Raw genomic sequence first — 20,055 nt, forward strand, 5'->3', positions numbered from 1 at the left:
GGCTTCTCGAGCCGACATATACAAAATAACAATGAATACAAGCCAAGAAGCATGATTTTCAAGATTCGCCGACATAAAAGAAATGACATCGCCGACGTGAATATAAACAAAGCCGACAAAATCATGGATCCAAAACAGGCTTTCAAAAATACATTCAAGGCGTCGCCGACGTCCTGCTCATCACCTACATATATATAGAGAGGGTGAGCTTGGATACTCAGTGAATGGTACTAGTAATAAATGTTTTGCATGAATATAGCCGAAGTCTTTCAAAACAAAAACATGCCAAAACCATACGAATATTAGCCGAGATCCTTTCGAAGCAAAACACATCAAAACTTTATCAAAACAAGAGATGAACCGTATTCATCTATCAAGTCTTACAAGTCTCAAGGGATGCCCACTGGCATCGGCAAAACACAAATCAAGCTTTCCGAACAAACAAGTCCACGCGGTAAACCGTCAGTGGCGAAACAAGGACTGCACGATCCGTAATCGATTAGCCAAAGGTACTGCGAAAGTTTATAGTCCTCCAGCACAAGGGACTTGTGTTACTTAAGCCCGTAGCTCTTTTTAACACGATGGTCATGTGTTACTTAGGCCCGTAGCCCGTTTTAACACGATAGTCTTTCCAAGAAAGGACCGTATCCTTTTATACTTAGTGCTGCGAAAGTTTAGAGTCCTCCAGCACAAGGGACTTTTATACTTGGTACTGCGAAAGTTTAGAGTCCTCCAGTACAAGGGACTTTTCAAGAATGACATCAAAACAAAGCTTATACTTGATACATCAAAACAGAGCTATTCATTCATGCTTAACAAATACTTTCATCAAAACAAAGCAAAACAAGATTTATCAAAATAGTATAACATAGCTTTATTAAAAATACCACTCACATAGATCTCCTCGGGTGTAGGCTCAAAGCAAAGATCAAGGACCTACAATCACATGGCAATCACATTCTCAAAACAAGCTTTATATGCATGCAAATGATCCCGGCACTCTCACCAGGTCCAAGTCAATGACAAAGCAAAACATGCTGGGAGTTTAAACACTGCTACCGTCTCATGAAAACACACTGGGTACCAACCAGGTCTTTGCCGAGGTCCCACACCTCCTTGCCGAGGTTTGGTCCCGATGGCCTCATTCAAAAGCAAAGTCGGGAAAACCTGGGCTTCCCTTTGAAGAACATGGAGAACGTGATGAACATGATCATGAGGAAGATGAATGCAAGATCATAACTTGTTACAAAAATCTGAGATTTCATGCCATGAGTTCAAAACATGGACCTGGGTACCCATACAAGAAGGTCATGCAAGAACAAACACAAAAACATGGTTTTTGCTCCAAACTTTCGGATCAAAATGAGACTTTCTTCAAGAACATGTGAATACTATCTTTCTCTTTCGAAACCAACTTCAGATCGATGCATGACATGCAAAACAGATTCGATCATGCATTGCAGCTAGGTGATCAATAAGAACAACAAGAGTAGGTTAAGATTCTAACCTCAAAACTCGAATCCAACGGTTCAAACCTTAAAGATCAAGCTTGGAAGATCTATTCTCACTCAAGAACTTCTCCTTTCTCTAGAGCTTCTCTCTCTAAAGGAAAAGATTTGTGACAAAATGATTTGTTTCTAGGTCTGCCGGCTGTTTTAACAATCAGCTCGGACACGTGGCGCTACCGGGTTGGTTCAACTCAAAAGGTGATTGATCGATAAGACAAGTCTATGACAAAGCGTATGCAGCAAGCTAAGGCAAGACACATCGGCAAGTAATGACATCGGCTAAAGTTAAAGCTTCGGCAACAGAGTAACAAAGACATCGGCTAGGGAGGACGACACTTGACTAAGCTGTGCCACACCTTGGCCGGGGTGTGCCACACCTCGGTCTAGGCCATACCTGCCCAAGGACAAGGATCACTAAGTGCAAAACATCTCGGCAACATGCCCGGGTGAAGATGGGGGTCGACCAAGTGGTTCCAAAACAGTTCTAAGTACAAAGGTTCAGAGGTGAACTAAGCTCAAGATGACCTCGGCTACACACCATGTCACGACCCCAAACCGCCCCTAGTAGTTTGGTACCGTGATGGCCAGTAATCCGAGATTACCGAAGGCCAACTTCAAAAAATTTTAACACAATCAGAGTATAACAAACGGGGCTCACAAATGCGGAAGCAATAAATCAATATACAAGTGGTCCATAAGAGCAGTGCATAAGTCCAATGAAATGGCATACATCTTTACAACTTGAATACAACAAAGCAAAATATGTATTACATCCTGATCAAAAGGCTTCTCGAGCCGACATATACAAAATGACAGTGAATACAAGCCAAGAAGCATGATTTTCAAGATTCACCGACATAAAAAAAACGACATTGCCGACGTGAATACAAACAAAGCCGACAAAATTATGGATCCAAAACAAGCTTTCAAAAATACATTCTAGGCGTCGCCGACGTCCTGCTCATCACCTACATATATATAGAGAGGGTGAGCTTGGATACTCAGCGAATGGTACTAGTTATAAAGGTTTTGCATGAATATAGCCAAAGTCTTTCAAAACAAAACATGCCAATACCATGCGAATATTAGCCGAGATCTTTCAAAGCAAAACACATCAAAACTTTATCAAAACAAGAGATGAACCGTGTTCATATATCAAGTCTTACAAGTCTCAAGGGATGCTCACAGGCATCGGCAAAACACAACCCAAGCTTTCCGAACAAACGAGTCCACGCGGTAAACCGTCAGTGGCAAAACAAGGACTGCACGATCCGTAATCGATTAGTCAAAGGTACTGCGAAAGTTTATAGTCCTCCAGCATAAGGGACTTGTGTTACTTAAGCCCGTAGCTCTTTTTAACACGATGGTCTTGTGTTACTTAGGCCCGTAGCCCGTTTTAACACGATAGTCTTCCCAAGAAAGGACCGTATCCTTTTATACTTAGTGCTGCAAAAGTTTAGAGTCCTCCAGCACAAGGGACTTTTATACTTGGTACTGCGAAAGTTTAGAGTCCTCCAGTACAAGGGACTTTTCAAGAATGACATCGAAACAAGACTTATACTTGATACATCAAATAGAGCTATTCATTCATGCTTAACAAATACTTTCGTCAAAACAAAGCAAAGCAAGATTTATCAAAACAGTATAACGTAGCTTTATTAAAAATACCACTCACATAAATCTCCTCGGGTGTAGGCTCAAAGCAAGGATCAAGGACCTACAATCACATGGCAATCACATTCTCAAGACAAGCTTTATATACATGCAGATGATCCCGGCATTCTCGCCAGATCCAAGTCAATAACAAAGCAAAACATGCTAGGAGTTTAAACACTGCTCCCGTCTCATGAAAACACACTGGGTACCAACCAGGTCTTTGCCGAGGTCCTACACCTCCTTGCCGAGGTGTGTTCCGATGGCCTCATTCAAAAACAAAGTCGGGAAAACCTGGGTTCCCCTTTGAAGAACATGATGAACATGATGAATATGATCATGAGGAAGATGAATGCAAGATCATAACTTGCTACAAAAATTAGAGATTTCATGCCATGAGTTCAAAACATGGACCTGGGTACCCATACAAGAAGATCATGCAAGAACAAACACAAAACGTGGTTCTTGTTCCAAACTTTCGGATCAAAACGAGACTTTTCTTCAAGAACACATGAATACCATCTTTCTCTCCCGAAACCAACTTCAAGTCGATGCATGATATGCAAAACAAATTCGATCATGCAATGCAGCTAGATGATCCAAAAGAACAACAAGAGTAGGTTAAGATTCTAACCTCAAAACTCGAATCCAACGGTTCAAACCTCGAAGATCAAGCTTGGAAGATCTATTCTCACTCACGAACTCCTCCTCTTTTCTCTAGAGCTTCTCCCTCTAAAGGCAAAGATTTGAGACAAAATGATTTGTTTCTAGGTCTGCCGGCTATCTTAACAATTAGCTCGGACACATGGCGCTACTGGGTTGGTTCAACTCAAAAGGTGGTTGATTGATAAGACAAGTCTATGACAAAGCGTATGCAGCAAGCTAAGGCCAGACACATCGGCAAGTAATGACATCGGCTATAGCTAAAGCTTCAGCAACAGAGCAACAAAGACATCGGTTAAGGAGGACGACACTTGACTAAGTTGTGCCACACCTTGGCCGGGGTGTGCCACACCTCGGTCTAGGCCATACCTGCCCAAGGACAAGGATCACTAAGTGCAAAACATCCCGGCAAACATGCCCAAGGTGAAGATGGGGGCCGACCAAGTGGTTCCAAAACAATTCTAAGTACAAAGGTTCAGAGGTGAACTAGGCTCAAGATGACCTCGGCTACACACCAAGCAAGGAACAAAATCATGCAAGCAATACTTAAACAAAACAAGGCAAGGGAAAACTTGCAAAACAACATAGCAAGACAAGATCACGCATGAATGTATGCAAGTATGACAAGAGTAAGGTGAGGGTTGCTACAGTCTACCACCCTTAAAGAAGTTTGGTCCCCAAACTTAAATTACCTTGCTCTATAAGTAATTCTGGATGGCGGATTCTCACATCCTCTTCCTTTTCCCACGTGGCTTCTGTGCCATAATGCTCCTTCCATTCGACCTTTACCATTGGTATCGATTTGTTTCTCAACTGCCTCACCTGCCTGTCAATAATCCTCATTGGTTTCTCCTCGTAGCCCAAATCCTCATTAACCGTAATCCCAGAATGATCAATTATATGTAGTGGATCTCGGATGTACTTCCTCAACATCGAAACATGAAACACATTGTGGACTTGGCTTACATCTGGCGGCAAAGCAAGTCTGTTGGCAATGGGGTTAATTCTCTCAAGAATCTCAAACGGTCCAATATACCGGGGTGCTAATTTACCTTTCTTTCCAAATCTTGAAACTCCTTTCATTGGTGAAACTTTCAGGAATACATGATCCCCAACTTCGAATTCTAACTCATTCCTTCTCTGGTCGGCGTAGCTCTTTTGTCGGCTCTGGGCAGTTTTAATCCTCTGTTGGATAAGTTTAATCTTCTCTGTTGTTACTTGAATCAATTCAGGACCAAGCAGAGCTCTGTCCCCAATTTCGGTCCAACATATCGGCGACCTACACTTTCTTCCGTACAAAGCTTCATATGGCGCCATGCCAATGCTAGCTTGATAACTGTTGTTGTAAGCGAATTCCACTAAGGGCAAGTGCGCTCCCCAACTTCCTAGGAAGTCCAATACACAAAGTCTAAGCATATCTTCAAGTGTCTGAATTGTCCTCTTTGTCTGCCCATCCGTCTAGAGATGAAAAGCTGTACTAAATCTCAGCTCGGCTCCGAAAGCCCTCTGTAGACTCTGCCAAAATCTAGAAACAAATTTAGGATCTTGGTCTGCCACAATCGACATCGGCACTCCATGAAGTCTAACAATCTCGTTCAAATATAACAAGGCAAGTTGATCGGCGTTGAAGGTAGTCTTAACAGGTAAAAAGTGCGCTGACTTAGTTAATCTATCAACAACAACCCAAATTGTATCCATACCTTTCGGTGTCTTCGGCAAACCAATCACGAAATCCATGGAGATGTGTTCCCATTTCCACTCAGGAATCGGCAAAGGTTGAAGAAGTCCTGCCGGTCTTTGATGTTCTGCTTTCACTTGTTGACAATGCAAACACTGGGACACAAATTCGGCTATTTCTCTTTTCATATTTGGCCACCAAAACGTCTGTTTCACATCCTGATACATCTTAGCGTTCCCTGGATGGACAGCAAACTTGGAACCGTGAGCTTCCTGCAAAATTCTCCTTTTCAACTCTGGGATGTCGGCCACACATAACCTTCCTTCAAACTTAAGCACTTGATTTTCGATGGTATACCCTGATCTCGGCTTTGTGACAATCTCCTCGGCTACTTTCTTGAAGAATTTATCCTCCATCTGTCTTGTCTTTACCTCACCAACAATAGTCGGCTCCACTGCTATCATGGTCAAACACGCCAAATTTCCATCTGACTTCCTGCTCAAAGCGTCGGCTACACTGTTAGCTTTACCTAGGTGATATTGAATTTGCATATCATAGTCTTTCAACAACTCAAGCCACCTTCTCTATCTCAAATTTAATTCCTTCTGAGTGAATAGGTACTTTAAACTCTTATGATCTGTAAAAACCTGACAAGAAGCTCTATACAAATAGTGACGCCAAATCTTTAAAGCAAATACGACGGGTGCTAACTCCAAATCATGGGTAGGATAGTTCTTCTCATGGGGTTTTAACTGACGAGATGCATAAGCTATAACCTTATCCCCTTGCATTAACACACAACCCAAGCCCTTATGTGAAGCATCGCTATAGATATGAAACTCTTCGTTACCTGATGGAAGTACGAGTACTGGTGCTGTAACTAACCTCATTTTCAGTTCCTGGAAAGCTGACTCCCGATCTTTAGTCCATTCATACAGTGTTCCCTTCTTAGTCAATTGCGTCAATGGAATTGCAATCCTTGAGAAATCCTTCACAAACTTCCTGTAATAACCTGCCAGACCCAGAAAACTACGAATCTCGGACACATTAGTCGGCCTCGGCCAATTTACTACAGCCTCAATTTTGCTAGGATCAACCGAGATACCCTCTTCATTAATCACATGACCCAAGAACGAGATAGTAGGAAGCCAAAACTCACACTTGTTAAACTTAGCATACAATTTCCGGTTTCTCAAAATCTGTAAGGCAAGTCTCAAATGATTTTCATGTTCAGTTTTACTCTTGGAATAGATCAATATATCATCGATGAAGACAACTACAAACTAATCTAAGTATGGCTTGAAGACTCTGTTCATCAAATCCATAAATGCAGCAGGGGCATTGGTCACTCCAAAAGGCATTACTAAAAACTCGTAGTGGCCATATCTTGTCTGAAAAGCAGTCTTCTCAACATCTTCGGCTTTAACTTTAAGTTGGTGGTAACCAGACCTAAGGTCAATCTTAGAAAAGACTCGTGCTCCTTGTAATTCATCAAGCAAATCATCAATCCTAGGTAATGGGTACTTGTTCTTAATGGTGACCTTATTAAGTTCTCTGTAATCGATGTAAAGGCGGAGGGTGCCATCCTTTTTCTTAACAAATAAAACAGGTGCTCTCCATGGTGAAGTGCTTGGCCTAATAAATCCCTTATCCAACAATTCTTGTAATTGTAGTTTCAATTCCCTAAGTTCAGCTGGGGCCATCCTGTAGGGTGTTTTGGAGATCGGCTGGGTTCCCGGCATGACATCAACAGTAAACTCTATCTCTCTATCGGCTAAGTGGCCAGACAATTCGTTCGGGAAGACGTCGGGGAATTCATTAACAACTGGGATGTCGGCTAAATTAACATTTCCATTCTGGTCACTCAGTATACTACACAAGTAGCCTCGACACCCTTTCTGAATTAACTTATAGGCTTTAATGGACGAAATCAAGTAAGGTGGGGGCACTATCCCTTTACCCTGGAAAATAACCTCGGCTAGGTTTGGGGGTCTCAGTATGACACTTTTCGAAACACAATTAATAGATGCATGATTCGCGACTAACCAATCCATTCCCAGTATAACGTTAAAATGAGTTATGTCCAGAGGCATTAAATCTACTAACAATTCAACATTCCCAATCACCACAACACATGCTCTATAAATGGATGCAACAATCATAGATCTCCCAGATGGAGTAGACACAGATAATACATAATCAAGGGGTTCTAGTTCTCTATTAATCTTCTCGGCAAACTTAGCAGATATAAACGAATGCGTAGAACCCGAATCAATCAACACATAGGCATTTTGGGAGCAAATTAGGAGCATACCTGACACCACTGTCTCAGCATTCTGAGTGTCCCCTGGTACTAGCGCAAACACTCTGCCCTGTCTCATCTGCCCTTTTCCAACATTACCCTTCTGGACGGAACCCGAGGTATTCTCACCTTTCTTGTTGTTATCAGCCTTTGTCTTAGGGCAATTTCTCACATAATGACCCATTTCGCCACATTCATAACAAGCTCCAAACGTCCAACGACAGACCCCGAAATGTTGCTTCCCACAATCCGAACACGTCGGTTTAGCACTACTTTCCTGCCTTAGGTTACCAGCACTGCCCATGTTCGTCTTCTTTTTGGTGCCCAGTTGTGCTCGGCGATTGTCATAGTTCTGTCTCTTTCGCTGGTTCTCCCCCGAGCTCTGGTATCGATTCAGGTTAGCTTCGGCCAGAATGGCTTTGTCCAACACTTCGGCGTAAGTCGGCATATTATGCAAGTTAACCCGGTCTTGAATCGGTCCGCGATGCCCACTCTCGAACTTCCTGGCCTTCATGTATTCATCGTTGGCCACGTGAGGTGCAAACCTCGCCAATTCAGTAAAAGCGCGGTCGTATTCCGCCACTGTTCGGCTGCTTTGCATCAAGGTCTGAAATTCGGTAGCCTTGCGGTTTCGAACACTTAGGGGGAATTGTTTGTTGTAGAACAACTCTAAGAATTAAGTCTAGGTCAGATCTGGATTGCTTTCTCGAACCATCATCCACCATCTGCGAGCGTCATCATCTAAGGTGAATGCTGCCAACGTCACCTTCTGAGCGTCGGTGCTAGGAAAGATCTCGAACAACTTTTCCATTTCCAATACCCATGCCTCAGCCTTCATTGGCTCTATACCCCCAGAGAATCTCGGTGGTTTCATTTTCTTGAACTCCCTGATCAAAGCTATTGTGCCATCCCCATATAAGGCTGGCTGCGGAGGAACTTGCGGCACTGGAGGAGGTGGGGGCGGAACTACATTTCGGCCGTTGGTCTGCTCGGCCTGAGTCGACGTAGCACTAGCGTACTACTGTCTTGTTTGCTTCAACTCGCAGGCCAAACCTTCAACTAATCTTTCCAGTCTGTCTATTCTGTCTTCGGGCTGATCCCGGCCAATTGGAGGTCTACCTCTCCTCATGATGCTATGAGCATGCAAAGTGTGACTTTAAAACAAATAGGCAAACAACCACGTAGACAAGTAACAAATAAGCATGTCAAGACAATGCACACCTTGTTCAAATAGCAAGCACCATGATGCAATCCTAACATCTTTCTAAGGGAAATCCTATGCTCTTTAGGACTCAAAGTGTGTGAATAACGTATACTGAGGAACTTGTGCTCTGATACCATTCTGTCACGACCCCAAACAGCCCCTAGTAGTTTGGTGCCGTGATGGCCAGTTATCCAAGATTACCGAAGGCCAACTTCAAAAAATTTTAACACAATCAGAGTATAACAAACGGGGCTCACAAATGCGGAAGCAATAAATCAATATACAAGTGGTCCATAAGAGCAGTGCATAAGTCCAATGAAATGGCATACATCTTTACAACTTGAATACAACAAAGCAAAATATATATTACATCCTGATCAAAAGGCTTCTCGAGCCGACATATACAAAATGACAGTGAATACAAGCCAAGAAGCATGATTTTCAAGATTCGCCGACATAAAAGAAACGACATTGCCGACGTGAATACAAACAAAGCCGACAAAATCATGGATCCAAAACAAGCTTTCAAAAATACATTCTAGGCGTCGCCGACGTCCTGCTCATCACCTACATATATATAGAGAGGGTGAGCTTGGATACTCAATGAATGGTACTAGTAATAAAGGTTTTGCATGAATATAGCCGAAGTCTTTCAAAACAAAACATGCCAATACCATGCGAATATTAGCAGAGATCTTTCAAAGCAAAACACATCAAAACTTTATCAAAACAAGAGATGAACCGTGTTCATATATCAAGTCTTACAAGTCTCAAGGGATGCTCACTGGCATCGGCAAAACAAAACCCAAGCTTTCCGAACAAATGAGTCCACGCGGTAAACCGTCAGTGGCAAAACAAGGACTGCACGATCCGTAATCGATTAGTCAAAGGTACTGCGAAAGTTTATAGTCCTCCAGCACAAGGGACTTGTGTTACTTAAGCCCGTAGCTCTTTTTAACACGATGGTCTTGTGTTACTTAGGCCCGTAGCCCGTTTTAACACGATAGTCTTCCCAAGAAAGGACCGTATCCTTTTATACTTAGTGCTGTGAAAGTTTAGAGTCCTCCAGCACAAGGGACTTTTATACTTGGTACTGCGAAAGTTTAGAGTCCTCCAGTACAAGGGACTTTTCAAGAATGACATCGAAACAAGACTTATACTTGATACATCAAACAGAGCTATTCATTCATGCTTAACAAATACTTTCGTCAAAACAAAGCAAAGCAAGATTTATCAAAACAGTATAACATAGCTTTATTAAAAATACCACTCACATAGATCTCCTCAGGTGTAGGCTCAAAGCAAGGATCAAGGACCTACAATCACATGGCAATCACATTCTCAAGACAAGCTTTATATGCATGCAGATGATCCCGGCATTCTCACCAGATCCAAGTCAATAACAAAGCAAAACATGCTGGGAGTTTAAACACTGCTCCCGTCTCATGAAAACACACTGGGTACCAACCAGGTCTTTGCCGAGGTCCTACACCTCCTTGCCGAGGTGTGGTCCGATGGCCTCATTCAAAAACAAAGTCGGGAAAACCTGGGTTCCCCTTTGAAGAACATGATGAACATGATGAATATGATCATGAGGAAGATGAATGCAAGATCATAACTTGCTACAAAAATCAGAGATTTCATGCCATGAGTTCAAAACATGGACCAGGGTACCCATACAAGAAGATCATGCAAGAACAAACACAAAACGTGGTTCTTGTTCCAAACTTTCGGATCAAAACGAGACTTTTCTTCAAGAACACATGAATACCATCTTTCTGTCCAGAAACCAACTTCAAATCGATGCATGATATGCAAAACAAATTCGATCATGCAATGCAGCTAGATGATCCAAAAGAACAACAAGAGTAGGTTAAGATTCTAACCTCAAAACTCAAATCCAACGGTTCAAACCTCGTAGATCAAGCTTGGAAGATCTATTCTCACTCACGAACTCATCCTCTTTTCTCTAGAGCTTCTCCCTCTAAAGGCAAAGATTTGAGACAAAATGATTTGTTTCTAGGTCTGCCGGCTGTCTTAACAATCAGCTTGGACACGTGGCGCTACTGCGTTGGTTCAACTCAAAAGGTGATTGATTGATAAGACAAGTCTATGACAAAGCGTATGCAGCAAGCTAAGGCCAGACACATCGGCAAGTAATGACATCGGCTATAGCTAAAGCTTCGGCAACAGGGCAACAAAGACATCGGCTAAGGAGGACGACACTTGACTAAGTTGTGCCACACCTCGGTCTAGGCCATACCTGCCCAAGGACAAGGATCACTAAGTGCAAAACATCTCGGCAAACATGCCCGAGGTGAAGATGGGGGCCGACCAAGTGGTTCCAAAACAGTTCTAAGTACAAAGGTTCAGAGGTGAACTAGGCTCAAGATGACCTCGGCTACACACCAAGCAAGGAACAAAATCATGCAAGCAATACTTAAACAAAACAAGGTAAGGGAAAACTTGCAAAACAACATAACAAGACAAGATCACGCATGAATGTATGCAAGTATGACAAGAGTAAGGTGAGGGTTGCTACACACCAAGTAAGGAACAAAATCATGCACGCAACACTTAAAAAAAACATGGCAAGGCAAAACTTGCAAATCAACATAACAAGACAAGATTATGCATGAATGTATGCAAGTATGACAAGGGTAAGGTGAGAGTTGCTACAAGTTTCTGGATTAAACTTCCACTTTTTATTTTATGCAACTTTCCTTCTTATTTTTATTCAACTTCCATTTTTATTCAATTTACTTTTCTATTAAACTTCATTTTTTATTTAATTTCCAAATAGATCGTTAAGGAATAGTGGTTTCTGGACTGAGCTTCCATATTTGATTTTCTGCAACTTCCATTTTTATTTTTATTCAACTTCCATTTTTATTCAATTTAGTTTTCTACTAAACTTCCTTTTTTATTTAATTTCCAAATAGATCGCTAAAGTATTGTGATTTTTGGATTGAACTTCCACTTTGAATTTTATGCAACCTTCATTTTTATTTTTATTCTACTTCCATTTTATGCAATTTACTTTTCTATTAAACTTCCTTTTTTATTTAATTTCCAAATAGATCGTTAAGGTATAGTGGTTTCTGGATTGAACTTCCATATTTAATTTTCTGCAACTTTCATTTTTATTTTTATTCTACTTCCATTTTAATTCAATTTACTTTTCTATTAAACTTCCTTTTTTATTTAATTTCCAAAAAGATTGTTAAAATATAGTGTTTTCTGGATTGAACTTCCATATTTAATTTTCTGCAACTTCCATTTTTATTTTTATTCAACTTCCATTTTTATTTAATTTACTTTTCTATTAAATTTCCTTTTTTATTTAATTTCCAAATGGATCGTTAAGGTATAGTGGTCTCTGGATTGAACTTCCATATTTAATTTTCTGCAACTTTCATTTTCATTTTTATTCTACTTCCATCTTTATTCAATTTACTTTTCCATTAAACTTCCTTTTTTATTTAATTTGCAAACAGATCGTTAAGGTATAGTGGTTTCTAGATTGAACTTTCACTTTTTATTTTATGCAACTTTCCTTTTTATTTTTATTCGACTTCCATTTTTATTCAATTTACTTTTCTATTAGACATCCTTTTTTATTTAATTTCCAAATAGATCGTTATGGTATAGTGGTTTCTTGATTGAACTTCCATTTTTACATTTCTGCAACTTCTAGTTTTATTTTTATTTGACTTCCTTTTTTATTCAAGTTTCTTTTCTACTCAACTTCCTTTTTTATTTAATTTCCAAATAGATCGTTAAGGTATAGTGGTTTCTGGATTGAACTTCCATATTTAATTTTCTGCAACTTCCATTTTTATTTTTATTCAACTTCCATTTTTATACAATTTACTTTTCTATTAAACTTCCTTTTTTATTTAATTTCCAAATAGATCGTTAAGGTATAGTGGTTTCTGGATTGAACTTCCATATTTAATTTTCTACAACTTCCATTTTTATATTTATTCAACTTCCTTTTTAATTTAATTTCGAAATAGATCGTTAAAGTATAGTGGTTTTTGCATTGAACTTCCAATTTTAATTTTATGCAACTTTCATTTTTTTTTTATTCTAACTCCATTTTATGCAATTTATTTTTCTATTAAACTTCCTTTTTTATTTAATTTCCAAACAGATCGTTAAGGTATAATGGTTTCTGGATTGAACTTCCATATTTAATTTTCTGCAACTTTCATTTTTATTTTTATTCAACTTCCATTTTTATTCAATTTACTTTTCTATTAAACTTCATTTTTTATTTAATTTCCAAATAGATCGTTAAGGTATAGTGGTTTCTGGATTGAACTTTCATATTTGATTTTCTGCAACTTCCATTTTTATTTTTATTCAACTTCCATTTTTATTTAATTTACTTTTCCATTAAATTTCCTTTTTTATTTAATTTCCAAATAGATCGTTAAGGTATAGTGGTTTCTGGATTGAACTTCCATATTTAATTTTCTGCAACTTTCATTTTCATTTTTATTCTACTTCCATCTTTATTCAATTTACTTTTCCATTAAACTTCCTTTTTTATTTAATTTGCAAACAGATCGTTAAGGTATAGTGGTTTCTGGATTGAACTTCCACTTTTTATTTTATGCAACTTTCCTTTTTATTTTTATTCGACTTTCATTTTTATTCAATTTACTTTTCTATTAGACATCCTTTTTTATTTAATTTCCAAATAGATCGTTATGGTATAGTGGTTTCTTGATTGAACTTCCATTTTTACATTTCTGCAACTTCTAGTTTTATTTTTATTTGACTTCCTTTTTTATTCAAGTTTCTTTTCTACTCAACTTCCTTTTTTATTTAATTTCCAAATAGATCGTTAAGGTATAGTGGTTTCTGGATTGAACTTCCATATTTAATTTTCTGCAACTTCCATTTTTATTTTTATTCAACTTCCATTTTTATACAATTTACTTTTCCATTAAACTTCCTTTTTTATTTAATTTCCAAATAGATCGTTAAGGTATAGTGGTTTCTGGATTGAACTTCCATATTTAATTTTCTACAACTTCCATTTTTATATTTATTCAACTTCCTTTTTAATTTAATTTCGAAATAGATCGTTAAAGTATAGTGGTTTTCGCATTGAACTTCCAATTTTAATTTTATGCAACTTTCATTTTTTTTTATTCTAATTCCATTTTATGCAATTTATTTTTCTATTAAACTTCCTTTTTTATTTAATTTCCAAATAGATCGTTAAGGTATAATGGTTTCTGGATTGAACTTCCGTATTTAATTTTATGCAACTTTCATTTATAATTTTATTCAACTTCCATTTTTATTCAATTTACTTTTCTATTAAACTTCCTTTTTTATTTAATTTCCAAATAGATCGTTAAGGTATAGTGGTTTCTGGATTGAACTTCCATTTTTAATTTTATGCAACCTTCATTTTTATTTTTATTCTACTTCCATTTTAATTCAATTTACTTTTCTGTTACACTTCCTTTTTTATTTAATTTCCAAATAGATCGTTAAGGTATAGTGGTTTCTGGATTGAACTTCCATATTTAATTTTCTGCAACTTCCATTTTTATTTTTATTCAACTTCAATTTTTATTCAATTTACTTTTCTATTAAACTTCCTTTTTTATTTAATTTCCAAATAGATCGTTAAAATATAGTGGTTTTTGGATTAAACTTCTATTTTTAATTTTATGCAACTTTCATTTTTATTTTTATTCTACTTCCATTTTATGCAATTTACTTTTCAATTAAACTTCCTTTTTTATATAATTTCCAAATAGATCGTTAGGGTATAGTGGTTTCGGGATTGAACATCCATATTTAATTTTCAGCAATTTTCATTTTTATTTTTATTTTTATTCAACTTCCATTTTTATGCAATTTACATTTCTATAAAACTTCCTTTTTTATTTAATTTCCAAATAGATCGTTAAGGTTTAGTGGTTTCGGTATTGAACTTCCATATTTAATTTTCTGCAACATTCATTTTTATTTTTATTCAAGTTCAATTTTTATTCAATTTAATTTTCTATTGAACTTCCTTTTTTTATTTAATTTCCAAATAGATCGTTAAGGTATAGTGGTTTCTGGATTAAACTTCTATATTTAATTTTCTGCAACTTCCATTTTTATTTTTATTCAACTTCCATTTTTATTCAATTTACTTTTCAATTAAACTTCCTTTTCTATTTAATTCCCAAATAGATCGTTAAAGTATAGTGGTTTTTGGATTGAACTTCCATTTTTAATTTTATGCAACTTTCATTTTTATATTTATTCTACTTACATTTTATGCAATTTACTTTTCTATTAAACTTCCTTTTTTATTTAATTTCCAAATAGATCGTTACGGTATAGTGGTTTCGGGATTGAACTTCCATATTTAATTTTCTGCAACTTCCATTTTTATTTTTATTCAACTTCCATTTTTATTCAATTTACTTTTCCATTAAACTTCCTTTTTTATTTAATTTCCAAATAGATCGTTAAGGTATAGTGGTTTTTGGATTGTACTTCCATATTTAATTTTCTGCAACTGACATTTTTATTTTTATTCAACTTCCATTTTTATTCAATTTACTTTTCTATTAAACTTCCTTTTTTATTTAATTTTCAAATAGATCGTTAAAGTAGAGTGGTTTTTGGATTGAACTTCCATTTTTAATTTTATGCAACTTTCATTTTTATTTTTATTTTTATTCAACTTCCATTTTATGCAATTTATTTTTCTATTAAACTTCCTTTTTTATTTAATTTCCAAATAGATCGTTAAGGTATAGTGGTTTCTGTATTGAACTTCCATATTTAATTTTCGGCAACTTTCAGTTTTATTTTTACTAAACTTCTATTTTTATACAGTTTACTTTTCTATTAAACTTCCTTTTTATTTAATTTCCAAATAGATCATTAAGGTATAGTGGTTTCTAGATTGAACTTCCATATTTAATTTTCTGCAACTTTCATTTTTATTTTTATTCAACTTCCATATTTATTCAATTTACTTTTCTATTAAACTTCTTTTTTTATTTAATTTCCAAATAGATCGTTAAGGTATAGTGGTTTCTAGATTGAACTTCCATATTTAATTTTCTGCAAATTTCATTTTTATTTTTATTCAACTTCCATTTTTATTCAATTTACTTTTCTATGAAACTTCCTCTTTTATTTAATTTGCAAACAGATCGTTAAGGTATAGTGGTTTCTAGATTGAACTTCCACATTTTATTTTATGCAACTTTCCTTTTTATTTTTATTCAACTTCCATTTTTATTCAATTTACATTTCTATTAAACATCCTTTTTTATTTAATTTCCAAATAAATCGTTAAGATATAGTGGTTTCTGGATTGAACTTCCATTTTTAATTTTATGCAACTTTCATTTTTATTTTTATTCTACTTCCATTTTAATTCAATTTACTTTCCTATGAAACTTCTTTTTTTCTTTAATTTCCATGTAGATCGTTATGGTATAGTGGTTTCTGGATAGAACTTCTATTTTTTTTTTAGGCAACTTTCTTTTTTATTTTTATTCTACTTCCATTTTTAATCAATTTACTTTTCTATTAAACTTCCTTTTTTATTTAATTTCCAAATAATCGTTAAGGTATAGTGGTTTCTGGATTGAACTTCCATTTTTAATTTTCTGCAACTTCTATTTTTATTTTTATTCAACTTCCTTTTTTATTCAAGTTTCTTTTCTACTCAACTTCCTTTTTTATTTAATTTCCAAATAGATCATTAAGGTATAGTGGTTTTTGGATTGAGCTTCCATTTTTAATTTTATGCAACTTTCATTTTTATTTTTATTGGACTTCCATTTTTATTCAATTTACTTTTCTATTAAACTTCCTTTTTTATTTAATTTCCAAATAGATCGTTAAGGTATAGTGTTTTTTGGATTGAACTTCCGTTTTTAATTTTATGCAACTTTCATTTTTATTGCTATTCAACTTCCATTTTTATTCAATTTAATTTTCTATTAAACTTCCTTTTTTATTTAATTTCCAAATAGATCGTGAAGGTATAGTGGTTTCTGGATTGAACTTCTATATTTAATTTTCTGCAACTTACATTTTTATTTTTGTTCAACTTTCATTTTTATTCAATTTACTTTTCTATTAAACTTCCTTTTTTATTTAATTTCCAAATAGATCGTTAAAGTATAGTGGTTTTTGGATTGAACTTCCATTTTTAATTTTATGCAACTTCCATTTTTATTTTTATTCTACTTCCATTTTATGCAATTTACTTTTCTATTGAACTTCCTTTTTTATTTAATTTCCAAATATATCGTTAAGGTATAGTGGTTTCTGGATTGAACTTCCATATTTAATTTTCTGCAAATTTCATTTTTATTTTTATTCAACTTCCATTTTTATTCAATTTACTTTTCTATGAAACTTCCTCTTTTATTTAATTTGCAAACAGATCGTTAAGGTATAGTGGTTTCTGAATTGAACTTCCATTTTTAATTTTCTGCAACTTCTATTTTTATTTTTATTCAACTTCCTTTTTTATTCAAGTTTCTTTTCTACTCAACTTCCTTTTTTATTTAATTTCCAAATAGATCGTTAAGGTATAGTGGTTTTTGGATTGAACTTCCATTTTTAATTTTATGCAACTTTCTTTTTTATTTTTATTGGACTTCCATTTTTATTCAATTTACTTTTCTATTAAACTTCCTTTTTTATTTAATTTCCAAATAGATCGTTAAGGTATAATGTTTTTTGGATTGAACTTCCGTTTTTAATTTTATGCAACTTTCATTTTTATTGTTATTCAACTTCCATTTTTATTCAATTTAATTTTCTATTAAACTTCCTTTTTTATTTAATTTCCAAATAGATCGTTAAGGTATAGTGGTTTCTGGATTGAACTTCCATATTTAATTTTCGGCAACTTACATTTTTATTTTTATTCAACTTCCATTTTTATTCAATTTACTTTTCTATTAAACTTCCTTTTTTATTTAATTTCCAAATAGATCGTTAAAGTATAGTGGTTTTTGGATTGAACTTCCATTTTTAATTTTATGCAACTTTCATTTTTATTTTTATTCTACTTCCATTTTATGCAATTTACTTTTCTATTGAACTTCCTTTTTATTTAATTTCCAAATATATCGTTAAGGTATAGTGGTTTCTGGATTGAACTTCCATATTTAATTTTCTGCAAATTTCATTTTTATTTTTATTCAACTTCCATTTTTGTTCAATTTACTTTTCTATGAAACTTCCTCTTTTATTTAATTTGCAAACAGATCGTTAAGGTATAGTTTTTTCTGGATTGAACTTCCACTTTTTATTTTATGAAACTTTCCTTTTTATTTTTATTCAACTTCCATTTTTATTCAATTTACTTTTCTACTCAACTTCCTTTTTTATTTAATTTCCAAATAGATCGTTAAGGTATAGTGGTTTTTGGATTAAACTTCTATTTTTAATTTTATGCAACTTTTATTTTTATTTTTATACGACTTCCATTTTTATTCGAATTACTTTTCTATTAAACTTCATTTTTTATTTAATTTCCGAGTAGATCGTTATGGTATAGTGGTCTTTGGATTGAACTTCCATTTTTAATTTTATGCAACTTTCTTTTTTATTTTTATTTTTATTCAACTTCCATTTTATGCAATTTATTTTTCTATTAAACTTCCTTTTTTATTTAATTTCCAAATAGATCGTTAAGGTATAGTGGTTTCTGTATTGAACTTCCATATTTAATTTTCGGAAACTTTCATTTTTATTTTTACTCAACTTCTATTTTTATACAGTTTACTTTTCTATTAAACTTCCTTTTTATTTAATTTCCAAATAGATCATTAAGGTATAGTGGTTTCTAGATTGAACTTCCATATTTAATTTTCTGCAACTTTCATTTTTATTTTTATTCAACTTCCATATTTATTCAATTTATTTTTCTATTAAACTTCCTTTTTTATTTAATTTCCAAATAGATCGTTAAGGTATAGTGGTTTCTGGATTGAACTTCCATATTTAATTTTCTGCAAATTTCATTTTTATTTTTATTCAACTTCCATTTTTATTCAATTTACTTTCTATGAAACTTCCTCTTTTATTTAATTTGCAAACAGATCGTTAAGGTATAGTGGTTCCTGGATTGAACTTCCACATTTTATTTTATGCAACTTTCCTTTTTATTTTTATTCAACTTCCATTTTTATTCAATTTACATTTCTATTAAACATCCTTTTTTATTTAATTTCCAAATAAATCGTTAAGATATAGTGGTTTCTGTATTGAACTTCCATTTTTAATTTTATGCAACTTTCATTTTTATTTTTATTCTACTTCCATTTTAATTCAATTTACTTTCCTATGAAACTTCTTTTTTTATTTAATTTCCATGTAGATCGTTATGGTATAGTGGTTTCTAGATAGATCTTCTATTTTTTTTTTAGGCAACTTTCTTTTTTATTTTTATTCTACTTCCATTTTTAATCAATTTACTTTTCTATTAAACTTCCTTTTTTATTTTATTTCCAAATAATCGTTAAGGTATAGTGGTTTCTGGATTGAACTTCCATTTTTAATTTTCTGCAACTTCTATTTTTATTTTTATTCAACTTCCTTTTTTATTCAAGTTTCTTTTCTACTCAACTTCCTTTTTTATTTAATTTCCAAATAGATCATTAAGGTATAGTGGTTTTTGGATTGAACTTCCATTTTTAATTTTATGCAACCTTCATTTTTATTTTTATTGGACTTCCATTTTTATTCAATTTACTTTTCTATTAAACTTCCTTTTTTATTTAATTTCCAAATAGATAGTTAAGGTATAGTGTTTTTTGGATTGAACTTCCGTTTTTAATTTTATGCAACTTTCATTTTTATTGCTATTCAACTTCCATTTTTATTCAATTTAATTTTCTATTAAACTTTCTTTTTTATTTAATTTCCAAATAGATCGTGAAGGTATAGTGGTTTCTGGATTGAACTTCTATATTGAATTTTCTGCAACTTACATTTTTATTTTTATTCAACTTCCATTTTTATTCAATTTACTTTTCTATTAAAC

Source organism: Camellia sinensis, unplaced genomic scaffold (assembly GCF_055761805.1).
Source record: "Camellia sinensis isolate YWXY unplaced genomic scaffold, ASM5576180v1 Unanchor1, whole genome shotgun sequence".
NCBI lineage: Eukaryota > Viridiplantae > Streptophyta > Magnoliopsida > Ericales > Theaceae > Camellia > Camellia sinensis.